Source organism: Leptopilina boulardi, unplaced genomic scaffold, assembly GCF_019393585.1.
Source record: "Leptopilina boulardi isolate dan_hultmark-lab unplaced genomic scaffold, ZJU_Lbou_2.1 LbouV2_324, whole genome shotgun sequence".
In the NCBI taxonomy this organism is placed as follows: Eukaryota; Metazoa; Arthropoda; class Insecta; order Hymenoptera; family Figitidae; genus Leptopilina; species Leptopilina boulardi.
This window is the reverse complement of record NW_026137890.1, coordinates 180,243-191,862: the sequence shown is the minus strand read 5'-3', so window position 1 is coordinate 191,862 and position 11,620 is coordinate 180,243. Positions and strand designations below refer to the sequence as shown.

The 11,620-nt window shown below is 26.9% G+C and overlaps 1 protein-coding gene across 4 annotated transcripts in view; it reads left to right on the top strand.

The window, feature by feature from the left end:
• Positions 1-11,620, top strand: part of LOC127284326 (uncharacterized) — a 70,056-nt gene that overhangs the window by 10,106 nt on the left and 48,330 nt on the right. Inside the window, exons 1-2 of one of the 4 annotated variants that reach the window (XM_051309721.1) lie at positions 7,924-7,986; positions 9,953-10,004. The exons of 2 other annotated variants lie outside the window; for them this stretch is intronic. The gene's annotated coding sequence lies outside the window, so the exon portion shown is untranslated. Of the gene's footprint in view, positions 1-7,923; positions 7,987-8,892; positions 9,037-9,952; positions 10,005-11,620 lie in introns of those variants that run through there. One more of the 4 variants, XM_051309719.1, reaches the window with a different exon arrangement.

The following is an 11,620-nucleotide window of genomic DNA, read 5'->3' as shown; positions in this document are numbered from 1 at the left end:
GATTTGACATTGTCAATGAAAAAGCCGATTGTTTTGAAGTGTAATAATGCCGATTACGAGGAGGAGCGACGAAATTTTATCTAAAAGTTAAAAAGGTAAATGTGACAGGCACGAGACCTGCGAGAGTTGTTACCACTGGATTGAGGAAATGCATCATTACTGACAAAAAGTATTCGACAGAAACTTACCGACAGAAAGTTACTAGGAAGAGCGGCAAATTCAAATGGTCAAATTAAATTCGAATGAATATATACATAATTTAATGTAGTTTTTTTATTTTAAATCAAGTATAGTATTTTAAATAATTAAATACCGATATTAAATAATTAATGTTTACTATAAAAATTGACATATAGACATGAAAATTTTTTCATTTTTAGCATTTAAATCTGTGAAATAATGAAATATTGTAATTTTATTTTTTAATTTCATAAAATTTTTATTTTTTATTAATTATTAATAATTAAATTTTTTTCATAAAAATAAAAATGTACTGCAAAGAATATGTTTTATGCATTGAAAAATAAAAATTTGTTAAAATATATTATTTCTATATTTTGTAAATAAAGTTATTTATTAAAATAATTTTTTTATTTATAAAATTGAAATAGATTAAAAAATTAATGTTTTAAATTAAAAATTTTTTATTTGAATTAATATATGTAATTAACTATTATGAAAATTAATTAGTCGTTAAATTTTTTTTTTTTAATAATAACTAATCTTTTTTTACCTATAAACAAATTTAATTTTATTTTGAACAAAATTATATTTTTAATGATAAAAACTTTGTTATTTTACATAGAGACGAATAATATTATACTTTTTTTATTTGTGAGTGAGAAGTGACCAAAACCAAATAATTGTAAATCATCGTAAAAATATTTTAAAAGGGATAGAAACAAAACAATACATTTTAAAATTATACAACACAAGAATACTCGCAAATGCGATTGTAAAACGAAAAGTACGAAAGTAATATAATTTTAGGTTTATTACGTCCTGCAGCCGTTAGGTGGCAGAAGCATGCAGGGAGCACAATGTCGCAGCTGTCATTATATTACTTTCGTACTTTTCGTTTTACAATCGCATTTTTGTATAGATTTACACAATCTTTCGGATTTAAGAAATTTATAAGATAAGGATCCTTGGTATTTTTTCCGATTTTGAAAAAAGTGTCCGCGTTTTGAGAAAAAAGTATTTTAACCCTTTCAGGGGCAGTGGGACGTATACGTCCCACCTTTTTTGTTGTTGTTTTTTTGGTATTTCCGGCATATTTATCTAATAATAATCATATATTTCTTATTTTTAGATTCTAAGGATATAATATAACGAATCTATAATATTGTTTATGAATAATTTATTATTGTTAACTTAATATTATTCCATCAATCTGAAAAATATGCATTTTTTTAATAATTAATTCAGCTATTTGTAAACGCGAAGTGCTACGACTTTGAAAATCTTTACTCGGGGGTTTTTGGGGTCCCTGATTACGAATCTGAGGTCAGTTTTTCAAAATTCAAAATGGCGGATCCAATATGGCGGACGACTTTTTAAAAATATAATGCAATTTGTATGAAACTCGTTACTCGGGGGTTTTCGGGGTTGCTGATTACGAATCAGATGTCAGTTTTTTAAAATTCAAAATGGCGGATCCAATATGGCGAATATATTGAATTTAAAAAAAAAATGTCCGCCATATTGGATTCGCCATTTTGAATTTTTAAAATTTGCAAAATCTGACCTCGGATTTGTATTCAGCGACCCAAAAAACGTATAAATACGTAATGAAACAAAAATTTGTATGCTTAGAATAATGTGCCCCTGAAAGGGTTAAACTCAATGTTTATCATTTTCACGTTCAGTGCCGTTTTTATAGGGCGATTATTGAATGCCAAAGAATTTCAGAGACCGTTCGACACTCTTAAACGATATTTTTTTATTTGTGAATTTCTTTTATATTTAAACGCATTCTTTTATCCTACAATAATTTTTAATGCTTATAATTTGTTTCATACGCGTATATGCGATTTGCGAGTATTCTTGTGTTGTATAATTTTAAAATGTATTATTTGTTTCTATCCCTTTTAAAATATTTTTACGATGATTTACAATTATTTGGTTTTGGTCACTTCTCACTCACAAATAAAAAAAGTATAATATTATTCGTCTCTATGTAAAATAACAAAGTTTTTATCATTAAAAATATAATTTTGTTCAAAATAAAATTAAATTTGTTTATAGGTAAAAAAAGATTAGTTATTATTAAAAAAAAAAAATTTAACGACTAATTAATTTTCATAATAGTTAATTACATATATTAATTCAAATAAAAAATTTTTAATTTAAAACATTAATTTTTTAATCTATTTCAATTTTATAAATAAAAAAATTATTTTAATAAATAACTTTATTTACAAAATATAGAAATAATATATTTTAACAAATTTTTATTTTTCAATGCATAAAACATATTCTTTGCAGTACATTTTTATTTTTATGAAAAAAATTTAATTATTAATAATTAATAAAAAATAAAAATTTTATGAAATTAAAAAATAAAATTACAATATTTCATTATTTCACAGATTTAAATGCTAAAAATGAAAAAATTTTCATGTCTATATGTCAATTTTTATAGTAAACATTAATTATTTAATATCGGTATTTAATTATTTAAAATACTATACTTGATTTAAAATAAAAAAACTACATTAAATTATGTATATATTCATTCGAATTTAATTTGACCATTTGAATTTGCCGCTCTTCCTAGTAACTTTCTGTCGGTAAGTTTCTGTCGAATACTTTTTGTCAGTAATGATGCATTTCCTCAATCCAGTGGTAACAACTCTCGCAGGTCTCGTGCCTGTCACATTTACCTTTTTAACTTTTAGATAAAATTTCGTCGCTCCTCCTCGTAATCGGCATTATTACACTTCAAAACAATCGGCTTTTTCATTGACAATGTCAAATCGCGTTAATACACATCAATTCAAAAAATCCAGGTGAACCGTATTCACGGTAAGAAAAAAGTATACACCGTAACGTCTCTATACCGTCATTACATGCCGAACGGTATAGCCACTAAGCTATGAGTCTATACTTTTTCCTTACTGTCTATACTTTTTTTTTACTGGGTTAGACAACAGCAAAGTAAATCCAGCTTATTGGAAATTGAGATTGAATCAAATATATTGTTCGCTTGGAAACGGACAAGTCGAGTACAAGGAAAATGACTTTGCCATACGTTGAATCTATTCATGAATCATAATAAACTCCCATGAGAAGAATACATGTGAGAATTGAATTCAAAGCGTATAGGCCATACATTGATATATATATAAATGATCTCAATAGCAATTTCTAACTTTCAATCAGAAAAATAACACAATGGATGGTTAAAGTAAGACTACTGTAGTCAAGCTCCCTCTGGACACAACAATGAGAGACAAACTCAAATTGAGTGAGAAACATCAATTGTACTTGTAACGCGGGAAAATGTCAACACCGGGTTACAAACACTTTAAATATACTTAAACCTTGAACAAGGGGTATACAGTTAAGATATTAAACTGTTGAAGACCACAACACTGCAAGGTGACACCGCAAATATACAAAAGATGTTTACATAAATCTACAAAGCATTATAAACAGCAGAGGTCACAGCACAATAACAGTGAGTCATCTCAAACTCAGATAAAACCAGTAAAATTTATGAAAGTACACGCGGAACAGAATGAAGTAATAAAATAGTTTCTCAGGATGACACAAAAAATTTAGATATTTCACAAAAGGTTACGATGAGCGAGGGTAGAAGTCACACTCGCTTATAGAACAAAACTCAGAACTGATCAGGATTAGAACAAATTTCGAAGAACACTTCAGAGAGCACGTGGTAGAACCAACGTTTTAATAAACTTGCCACAAGTTGGACGGACTTCGTGCCACTTGTGGTACGAAACACCGCCACTTGCGTCTGAGACGCTCGTGAGCCGTACAGGCATGGAGAATAGACTACAGGAGACCAATCTCCCATGCATGCGCTTGACTAAAATGGGGCTGGGAGTTGTTGCAAGTTCAGCGGTAGTACTCTGTACGTTCCGACAGGTGGCGAAAGAAACGCATAGTTTTCCACTTGTCTCTTAAAGTAACATTCTAAATTTTAAAATAGAAAAAAAATTTATAAATTTTAAATATTGATAAATATTTTTTAAAGATTTAAACTTACTGTTGGTTTTTTAAAAAAACTGCGATTTGTGTTCAGGTTTAAGAATGAATCACATTTCGCACATTTTCTTTTTGTCAATTTTCGCCTCTTATTATTATTCTGTAAATTAATATACCTTTAAATTAATTTAAAATTTAACTTAAAACCAGAACAAAATATAACCTAAGACTATTACACTGATGATTTTATTTTTGAATTAGAAGTAAAATACAAATATATATAAATATTCATTGTTAATAATGGAAATTTTTTTTAGGTAAAATATTTATTTTGAACTTACCTCATCCATTTTTTTCGTCAAAAAACAATATGTAAACTAACTTCGCGAAAAATTCATGATGCGAGACATGTGTCTTTACCGGGAAATATATTTTTGAACCAAGAAGCACTTTCATTTTCAAATTAGAAGAAACTATGCGAACGCTGAGCCGCGCGCGACATGTTTCAGAACTAATAGCTTACAACAAGAAAACGCTCATTTCACATACACGAGATTGGTCTCCTGTAGTCTATTCTCCATGCGTACAGGCTTCCGTACTTTCTGCCATTGATAGTCGCGAGCCGAGAGAGAGGGCTGATTCTTGTATCCCTCTCCTTCTCTTGCTAAACTGCGCAGGAGAAGTACAATACGTTCCAAAAGTTTACTGTTGACTGTGTTATGTCATGTTCACGAGACGCATGAAAATCCCCAAAACTTCATATAGCAGAAATGCCATTTGACAGAAATTTATATAACAGAAATTTTATTGGACAGAATATTTACATGGCAGACAATTCATATAACAGACTTTTCATTGGACAGACGTTTGATTGGACAGAATTTTTATCGAACAGAAATGTCACGTAACAGAAATTTTATCTGACAGAATTTCCATTCAACAGAACATAAGTATAGCAGAACTCTCATAGGATAGAATATTTACACGGCAGACGATTCATATAACAGACTTTTCATTGGGCAGACGTTTGATTGGACAGAATTTTTATCGAACAGAAATGTTACTTAACAGAAATTTTATCTGACAGAATTTCCATTCAACAGAACATAAGTATAGCAGAACTCTAATTGGTCATAATTTAACTTTTGCATCATATATTCTCATCCCTGCTATATTTTTAACTTGTCGGTAAAGTAGACGTAGAGGTCAGTAGTTGCTATTTCTTTCTCGCCCCAAAGTTTGAATATTATATAATAAAACTAATATTTTATTTACTTATAATTATTAGGTATTCATTATCAATAATAATGAAATAAAATATTAGTTTTATTATTTAATATTCAAACTTTGGGGCGAGAAAGAAATAGCAACTACTGACCTCTACGTCTACTTTACCGACAAGTTAAAAATAAAGCAGGAATGAGAATGTATGATGCAAAAGTTAAATTATGACCAATTAGAGTTCTGCTATACTTATGTTCTGTTGAATGGAAATTCTGTCAGATAAAATTTCTGTTAAGTAACATTTCTGTTCGATAAAAATTCTGTCCAATCAAACGTCTGCCCAATGAAAAGTCTGTTATATGAATCGTCTGCCGTGTAAATATTCTATCCAATGAGAGTTCTGCTATACTTATGTTCTGTTGAATGGAAATTCTGTCAGATAAAATTTCTGTTAAGTGACATTTCTGTTCGATAAAAATTATGTCCAATCAAACGTCTGTCCAATGAAAAGTCTGTTATATGAATTGTCTGCCATGTAAATATTCTGTCCAATAAAATTTCTGTTATATAAATTTCTGTCAAATGGCATTTCTGCTATATGAAGTTTAGGGGATTTTCATGCGTCTCAACAAGTACACGATTTTGGTCGAAAACAAGAGAAATTTTGACAAAAAAAATTATTTTTTAATGGTAATATTTTATTTGGGCCACAAATAATTTTTTTCCTGAGAAAATTTTAAAATAAGTAAATTTCTCATCGTAATATTTTTTTGTGCTACGTACAATTTTTTTTGTTAAATTTTTTTACAGAGAAATTTTTACAACAAAATTATTTTTCATCGTGATTTTTTTTAAAAACACGAATTTTTTTTTTCAAAGAAAATTTGAAAAAAAATTATTATTTTATCATTGTGATATTTTTTTGTGCTACGAATAAATTTTTGGTAAATTTTCGTAGTAAAAAAACAACGATTTATTACGGTATTTAGTGAATTAATTGTTTTGGAGAGAAAATTTGACAAAAAAGTTATTTTCTTATCGTGATAATTTTTTTAGGCCACAAAATTTTTTTTTAACAGAGAAAATTTAAAAATAATTAAAATTCTCATCTTGATATTATTTTTGTACTACAAATATTTTTTTGTTACATTTTCGTAGTAAAAAATTAAGTAACTAATAATTACCGTAAAACAGGGTTATTTCGCTCAGTGCGGGTAAAGTCGCTCACCCATTTTTTTGCTTTAAATTTGATTAAAAACTAAAATTTAGTATTTCTATTAACAAATTTAACATTTTTACCTGCTAATAAAGGTATTAAACTTTATTTTAAAGCTGAAATAAAGCATAAAAGTGGGTAAGCGAATTTACCCGCAATGAGCGAAATAACCCCGTTTTACGGTACGTTATTTAGTTAATTAATTTATTTACAGAGAAAATTTGACAAAAAATTATTTTCTCATCGTGATATTTTTTTTGAGCTACCAATAAATTTTTTACAAATAAAATTTTTAAAAAATTATTTTCTCATGGTGAAATTTTTTCTGTGCTACGAGTAATTTTTTTTGTTAATTATATTCTCATCGTGATATTTTTTTAGGTCACAAATAATTGTCTTAAAAAAATTTTTTTTACTACGAAAATTTAACAAAAAAATTATTTTTTAATGGTAATATTTTTTTTGGCCAACAAATTTTTTTTTTGTCAAATTTTCGTTAAAAATAATTAATTAACGAATTATTAAGTATGACATTATGTTATTAATAATTATTTATGACATTAATTATTTATTAAGTTAATTATTTGTCATATTTAAAATAAAATAAAATATCTAATAAAATCAAATTTTTCAAATGTTTCCGCGCTGCGCTGATGGCTCAGCTCTGGACTTAAGTTCGCTCAACGCCACAGGGAGGGCGAACATCATAACTGTTTCTCGCAGTTGAGGTGCTATTAGATTGGTATATAAGCAGTGATCGAAAATTTTTTTTTTGTCGAAATTTTTTTCTGCCCGATGTCTCTCCTTTATTGGATTTGAGACAAATTCTTTTTTGGAAGAAATGGTTTCACTAATATTTTGATGACCATTTTTTTATTTTAATTAAAATATTAAAAATAAAATAATAATAATAACTATTAAAAAATAATAAAAATAAATTTTTTTTTAAATTATTATTAAAATTTTTAATATTGGATATTGGACTTACTAAATTACTAAATAAATAATATTAAAATAATTTTTGCAACATCGTAAACGACGTAGTAAACGACATCGTAAACGACGTAGTTTGCTATCCCAAATTCCGCTTTCATTTACGACGTCGTTTACTATGTCGTTTTCTACGTCGTTTACTACGTCGTTTACTACGTCGCAAACTACTTAGAATACGACATCGTAAACGTGGTCGGAATTTTCAACTGGGTATGACTCCAGCAGTAATTTTCAACATCAAAACATTTCGTGTGACACGATTATTTTCAAGAAAAAGTAAACAAAGATCTTCTTGAATAAATACCGGCAAATTACATAGTGATGGAATTAGTGAAATTAAAATAATAAAGTGACAAGATTGATAATAATAATTATTATCGGTAAGTAGCAATTTTATAATTCGAAATTTTTTGTAAATTCATGCATCTGAATGCATGCATTAGAAAATCTCAAATTTTGTAGGTTAGGAAATATTTTTTCTGATCTTTCTTTTAAATTTAATTAAGGTAGTATACTTGCAGCAGTCACTGTTAAAAATAAAGTTCAATAGTAAGCATACAAAGTACAGGGTAACTATAGTATGTTGCTTAAGATTGTTTTACATGACTGTACTAAATACATCGTTCGCCTGTGTACAGATACGAACACATGCATGTGTTAGTAGTGATTCCCCTAAACTTACCATGCATTAACCTCAAAATTAGTGATTTTTTTTATTTTTTGAAATCTTATTTCTTTTAAATGAAACAGTAATTATTTTTCATTTTTTTGTTTTAAATTCTTCAAATATTCATTTATAATATACCAGTTTTTTAAAAAAATCTATAGAACATTTTAAAAGTTATTGAAAGAAATGTGCCATTTATATGCACTCTATATGGGCTAACAATGTTAAAGTATCAAACTTTTAACATGTATATCTCGTTTCAGAAACGGTCACCCACCCAGTAAAAAAAAGAATTAGGAGTAAGCGAATAGAATTGGTGGTAACTTAAGCTGAATTCGGTTTGGCGAAAAAACTGAATTGGAACGTGACGGTGAATTATTTTTTTCTTACCGTGAATTCTTTTCCCTTAAACATTTGAATTGACGTTTGTTTATTCGAGTTTGCATTATAAATGAATAAGAATAAATGTTTCGAAGTCTAAAAAAGCCGATTTGGAATAAGAAATATATAATTTTTTAAAAGGAAATAAAAGTGAAATGTGATAGATTTACCGACAATTTTACCATGTGAGTACTACTCATATGGTAAATTTATCATATGAACACTACTCACTTGATAAAATCGTCGGTGAATCTGTCACACTTCGCTTTCATTTTTTTTTTTTAAATTATATATTTCTTATTCCAAATCGGCTTTTTTAGACTTCGAAGCATTTATTTTATTCATTTATAATGCAAACTCGATTAAGAAAAAAGAATTCACGGTAAGAAAAAAATAATTCACCGTAACGTTCCAATTCGGTTTTTTCGCCAAACCGAATTCAGCTTAAGTTACCACCAATTCTTATCGCTTACTCCCAATTCTTTTTTTTTACTGGGCAGATAGCACAACTTTTTGCAGCAAATTTGCAATGCCAAATTATATGTTTACAATGTAAATTTGCTGCAAAACTGTGGCAAATAGCTATATGTCCTCGCTTTGCGAAGTTCGCATTGCAAGTTTGCAGAAAAATTACAGGAAAATTTTATGACAAATTTTAAGAAAACTTGCGGACATTTTTCGACAAAAATTAAAAAATGTCATTGATGTAAATATGATGATATTTTGTTACTGCAAACCTTTCCTAAAGGAAAGGCGACTAAAATCTATTGCGCAGCCCTATAAGTGCCATAGAAAACTACTGCGCATGACATGAACTTGAGCAAATTATCAGCAAATTTTCTTCAAGTTTGTCATAAAATTTTCCTGCAATTTTTCTGAGAAATTCTTCTGCAAACTTGCAATGCAAACTTGCAATGCAAACTTCGCAAAGCATGGACATATAGCTATTTGCCACAGTTTTGTAGCAAATTTATATTGAAAACAAACAAATTTGGCATTGTAAACTTGCTGAGGAATTGCTGCAAATTGTTGTGCTATCTGGGCAATTTGTATAAAACTTTCGGAGTATGTAGATTTTGTTATTAACTGTTAAGATTTTAAATTTCATTAAATTCTATAGAAAGTGCGATCGCGCGTGTACTACCTTAATGTAATTTTATTGAGCAATCAAAATATTATGTAAATAAATTTCAAAAATATATTTGTAAATAAATATTAAGGGAAATATAAGAATTAAAGTAAAATAGATTTTTTATCATTGAATAATGTCTAAGATGTTGTTTTCTCTTGTTTTTTAGCTTTTTCTGTGGCACTTTGGCGAATCTTCTTCGAATCTTATTTGCAGCTATTGTAAGTAATATAATTAAATTTATATCATAAATAAATAATAATTTTTATGTACAATTTTTAATAAAAATATATAATCAAATATTAAATTAATATATATTATAAGTTCACTTTTCAAAAATGTACTTTTTCTAAAAACTTATTTTTAAAAATATAGAATACTAGCTTTCGTACCCGCCTTCGGCGGGAGCGAAATCTAGTGGTGTGCGCCCAACAGTACTTTCGTGCAAATAATTTTTTGTATAGATAGTTGATTGTTATTACAACCTTGAACTAATAATTTCACAAATTTGTTAAATTTTAAAATTGTTTAAAATTTTAAATCTAAAAAACACATACTAAAAATATACTAACCTTTTATTTTTCTTTATCAACTTCGTAATTAATGATTTCAAATATTTTGAATCTCTAACAAATTACCATGATTAATTTGATTTCGTTTAAGCTTTGTTTTGATAATTCTCGAACCAAATTTTTCAAGCAGCATCATTATTCTATTACCTTTTTTCATTTTTAGATTATTTATTTCTTAAAAAGAAACATTATTTAAGAAGTTTTATGTTCTAAGCTATATATACAAATAGACTGGTATTTAGCCAATTTTCAAATTTTAATTTCTTATACTTTTTTTACAACTTAAAATCTTTTAATATTATTTAAACTATAATATTAAAATAAAAATCTATAACCCGAAAACAATAATTATAAAAAGGTTGTTACTAAAAACATTTTTTCATTTCTTTATATTTGTCATTTTTTTTAATTCTAAAGTTAAAATTTGATTAATTGGACTCAAAAACATAGCTAAAAAAGGTTTAGTAAAATATAACAGAAATTAAATTTAAAAAATTTGATTTTTGGAATTTTTCTTCACAATTTTAAATCTATCAGTTATTTTCTCAATTTTAAGGTAAAAATGTGATTAATTAACCTCAAAAAACTTCTAAAAAAAAGTCTAGTAAAAATAAGCGAAAAAATTTTAAAATTTCGATTTTTACAAAAAGTGCCATAACTTCCGTTCAAGTTAATATTTTTTAATGGGGAATGGCTAAGATTTTAAGTTAGTCTAATACCTAAAAGACTGACAAGTTTCACTTAAATCGGTCAAGCCGTTTATGCGTGATTGGCGAACAAAATATTGTGCAGACAGACAGACAGAATTTTTTTTAATCCTATTTTTAGAATCCTTATGACTTGAAACGAAGAATTATACATGAATTTTTAAGTTCTAAGCAATGTACGGACAAAAGTCTAATTTTATTAATATAGATTTGTATATTACTTAAATAGTATTTTTATATAGTATAATAGTGTAATAATTACATTAATGTATCATCAAAATACATTTTTTAAAATGAACATATTTAAATTAAAAAATGAGATATGTATTAGAAGAAAAAATACTTTATGTTTAAAGGTGTTTAATAAACTATTGAACTATAATTTTTAATGTTATTATTTCTCCTCAATAGTCAATAAGTTACATTATATTAAAAAATATACAAATTATTTAATTCCCAGCTTGAAAATATTATACTATTATTATATTTATTAATTTTTTATTTTATATTATATTATTTATAGTGATTTATTATATTTATATTTACTTATAAAACTAA